The 4844-nt window shown below is 32.1% G+C and overlaps 1 pseudogene; it reads right to left on the bottom strand.

Moving 5' to 3' along the window:
• Positions 1–1352: 1352 nt before the first annotated feature.
• On the bottom strand, positions 1353–4520 carry LOC111628898 (annotated as a pseudogene).
• Positions 4521–4844: the final 324 nt, after the last annotated feature.

The following is a 4844-nucleotide window of genomic DNA, read 5'->3' as shown; positions in this document are numbered from 1 at the left end:
AAATTAACATTAGTAATAAGCACGATATATTTTTTAACAAAAAAATTTTATCAACAAATTTTATCAACAAAAATTATATCAAAGATCAAATAAAAATTAGGTAAACCTCAGCAGAAAGGAAAATACTCAACATTGAGATTACTATTGTGAAATTTAAGATCAAGTGTAAGGCTTCTCTGCATGGCATTTGGTACTCGAGGCTGTGCAGAGAAGCCTCACACTCAGTTTTTGATGATGTTCAGCCATTTCCCCTTTGATTACTTTTTTAACCAGACAAAAAATGTACTAGTCTCAAGACACACTACAACTATGTAATTTAAATTATACTGTTATCTTTCATAGGACCTAATATAGGATTTGTCCCCATACAAATGGGATGAAGTACATGTCATCCAAACCAATGAATAACCCACTATTGATTACCATACTTTTACTGCAATTGCAAGATATAACCCAAGCCAATGCTTATATCTACACCCTAAATGTATAAAAAATTATGAACAGCATCCATAAACAATTTTTATGGAATTTTCCATTACAAAATTAATCTGTAAATTGGATAGGAAATAGTATGAATTTTTAAAGCAATCTAGTCTAAAATACAAATTATTGACTATTGTCATTGTACAACTATGATTCAGAATTTTTGTGATTTTTTTCTTCTTCACAAGATAAGATATTCTTTACCTATGATATCAAATATACCTTGTTAGGTGTATTAAATACTCAGTTCAGATGTTACGCCAACAGTTAACTTAATCAAAATACCAAAATTTATTAGAAAAGTCTATAATAGGAGTATTAAAAAATATATATATTGACTTTGAAGTTATTTAAATTAATTATGGATGTATAGAATAAAAAAACAATAATTATCTGATAGTCATAAATGTATGTAAAGTATTTTTATTTCAATATTTCATTCGTATATTTTTATAACTTTAACTTCTTTAGATTATTTAAACTTATAATCAATTATTTGATAATGATTATAATATTATCAATATGTAACTGGTTCAAACACCATTATTCTCTAGGCCAGGGGTTGGCAACCTTTTAGATATTGCGGACCACTAACATAATTTTTAAAGATATGAATTTTTATGANGTTCGTTTGATTTTCGGCAATTCTCTTCAGCGGTAGGTGTTATATAACAATTACTATGGTTATTGAAATATTGGATGTAAATGGGGTTTGCTTGCAAAACCTCCGCTGACGAAGTCGCGGGTAACAGCTAGTTATATATATTTAAATAAATAAATTTATATTTGTATTAATAATTTTAATTGCATTTATTTGACGGTAACATAAACACAAAAAAGTAATAAATAATAGTAATATATATTAAAAATTAGTGCAACATTTGCTGCTCTTGCTTTAAAATTATTTTACTAATCCTTGGCTCCAATGATGTCACTGTAACACATAAAGGAGCTTCTATTTCAAGCTGAGCACAATATTTGTTTTTAACAGTTGAGAATGGTTTTTCACACAAGTAGATCATTGTGAATGGAGTCAAACGTTTTAAGGCTTTTTCACTCAATATTGGATATTCGCTTTTTACAGAAAGCCAAAAATGACTTCTTGAAGATGAGTTGAATTGAAGTTTGAAAGTATCATCTGATGATAATTTGATTAAACTTTCTTTTTCTTTCACATTGAAATTGCTTTCCTCAATATTTGAAGAAAATGGGTTTACTATTTACATATTTCCATTTCTGGGATCCTCTTCTTTTGGATAATAATGTTCAGAAGACTCTTTGAATGGCTGCAAGTGCTGTTGAACAAGACCTATTATCTGTCGGTTGATGTCTTTTTCTTTTATGTATTCATCCAGATTTGGAAACATTTGCAAATCTTCTCCAATTAATAGTTCTTTCCATAACAATATTTTCTTCTGAAATGCATCCATTTTACTTTGCAAAGTAAAAACGTCTGAAAGTTCTCCTTGAATAAGTATGCTCAACTCATTTAACAAAGAAAAAATGTCTGCCAAATAAGCAAGCTTTGCTACCCAGTCATCATTGAAGAAGAAATTTTGGAATTTAGAATTATTTTGTTGTTGAAAGAATAATTCTACTTCTTGTTGCATATTAAACAATCGGGTTAAAACTTTACCCGTTGACAACCAACGCACCTCAGCATGAAGATGATGATGATTATGTTCTGAGCCCATTTCATCACAAAGTGATTCAAATAATTGAGAGTTGAGAGCTTTATGCCGAATTTCATTTACAATTTTAATTACATCAGACAGTACTTCATGCAATTCTGGAGATAATCTTTTTTCAGCAAGTTGTTCATGGTGTAAAGTACAATGAGTAAAAATTATATCTGTGTCCAACATTTTTTATTTTTTTAACAACTCCAGATTGATGCTCGGTCATACTTGCAACACCATCTGTACATATTCCTATTAGTGATGTGCCGGGTATCCGTATCCATATCCGCGGATATCCGAGGGAAAAAAAAAGATCCATATCCATATCCATTACTTTTTAGCGGATCTTTAACGGATCTTTTATCTTAATGAATTTCATTACTTATATGAAATTTTAAAGATAGGTAGCAATAGCACATTCGTCATTTACTATCGTAAAATATTTCCATATTACACTACTAAACTTTTTTGTCGACATTGTTTTTATTTTAATTTAACTCAACACTCTCCAAAAACACAAACGTAATCTATGCTATCCCGTGTCACACTAACCACAAACCAGTGTTTCCCAACGTGGGGCCCACGCCCCACAGGGGGCAATTGGATTGCTAAGGAGGGCAATTCGAAAATGGACTTGTCCAGAGTTTAAGTTAACCGTATAGCTGCTGTATATGTTAGGAAGACATAAGAATTTTTGAAAGGCTTAGGTGGGGCATAGCACAAAAAAGGTTGGGAAACACTGCACTAAACTATACGCTATATTTTTGTAAATATAGTCGGCGAGTCGGATGGTAACACTATTCCGTGCTCATTTCAATCGGACCGAATCGTAGGTGGACAAAAGTATGAAATAAAATGGTTCAAATTCTTAAAAGATATTATTATTATTTATTGTGAAATTTTGCCGCCCCCTAAAAAGTGCCGCCCCTGCCGTCCCCCCATGCTACGCTACTGACTGGGAGTCGTATTTTCAATGACCGGATAGTTCAGAAATAAGTTCAGAAAAAAGATCCTGTTTTAAGGTCGTATTAACGACTGTGGAAAAAAAATCCTAATTATTGAAGAAGAGAACTGGCCAGTTATATGAGAAGGACGTGTGTTATCCCACCCAACAGTATGCATAAAGAAACAAGCCGAAAAAAGGGACAAAACCCCAGATATCTCTATTTCTATCTTATCTACCATTTTTTCTGTTTTCTTAATTCTATCCCTTTTTCTGTTATTAGTGTTAAGTAAGTGTTTAAGGTTAATTTTAAGGTTCCGGATTATATTGTCGCGATCGGGATCTGTATTGTACACGTGCTTTGGATACAGCGAACTATTATTATCGTTGTAATTTCGCATGCTACTGTTTGTACCGTGAAAGTTGGAATCCCTCGAAATAGAATCTGTATAAAATCGCGAAATAGATTAATTGGAAAATTATATCAACTTTTGTTACTTTATCCTGTCTGCCTTTGTGGTGAATTCTAATTTAGCACACTTTTACACTATAAACAAAAACACGCGCAGTGCAAGTCAAAACACGTCGCGTTATTAATGCAAAGCATCAACTATCGGTCCAAGGTCACACGCACCGACGCCGACTGGTACGAAAGTTGAGATCCGTATCCGTATCCGCGGATATACATTTTTAACGATCCAGCACATCACTAATTCCTATACATTTTCCCCAATCAATTTCATGCTTCAGAAAATAATCATTCAATACATTGAAGATTTCAGAACCAGTTGTTCTACCTGGCAAGTCGAGTGAACATAGAAATTCTTCTTTTAAATAATTTTCGAAATTAAATCTCACAAAGCAAAAAAGAATAGCTTTGTTTGTTATGTCGGTTGATTGATCAAGTTGAATTGCATAAAATGTAGCATTTTTGATCATTTCTACTTGAACTTCAACATCTTTGGCTATCTCTTTAATTCTGCATTTCACAGACGCAGCAGACATAGGAATCACCTTCATTTTTTGGGTGGCTTGATTTCCCAAAACCTCCTCACAAGCTTGTAATAAGCAAGGTTTAATTAGTTCCTTTCCAATTGTATAAGATATTTTTGATTTTGCTATTTGAAATGCCATCAAATAAGAGGCTTTTAATACAGACTTATATTGAATTATCATTTTATTTAAAGGATATATTTGCTTTTGTAAATTATCATGCAATCTCTGAAAATATTCAACTGACTTATTAGCTAAATCTGGATGTTTAGTCAGGAAATGTCTGGTAAGTTTTGATGGTTTCATGATTTCATTGGATAAACTCATAGAACATACAACACAAAACGGTTGTGGATCAAGTTCAGTTCTAGGTTCTTGTATAAAACCATATTTCAAATAATCATGATCATATTGTCTTAAAACTTTAAATTTTTTTCTTTTCTTGACCTTCAGTTTTGTGAGAGGCTAGCCAGGGGTAGAGGGTCTTGAATATACTCTCTATTGCTTACTCATCTGTCCAATTGTAGAGACTGGTCTGCAAGGTCAAAGGATGACTTCCTTGAATTGGCTAAGACTTAAATTAAAGAACAGGAGTTCATAGATATTTGAAAGGATTAAATACTGAAATAACAGTTTTACTCTTCGTTGTATTTGGTGCCATTGCCAGATGTAGTGAGGCGTAAACCATAGACAAAGAAATAAAATAAGACAATTTGAAAATTATACTTCCAAGAGTATAATGCTTC

The sequence above is a fragment of the Centruroides sculpturatus genome, unplaced genomic scaffold, assembly GCF_000671375.1.
Source record: "Centruroides sculpturatus isolate CEXI.00-Female unplaced genomic scaffold, Cexi_2.0 scaffold423, whole genome shotgun sequence".
In the NCBI taxonomy this organism is placed as follows: Eukaryota; Metazoa; Arthropoda; class Arachnida; order Scorpiones; family Buthidae; genus Centruroides; species Centruroides sculpturatus.
The sequence above is the reverse complement of the archived record's forward strand: the minus strand, read 5'-3'. Positions and strand labels throughout refer to the sequence as shown.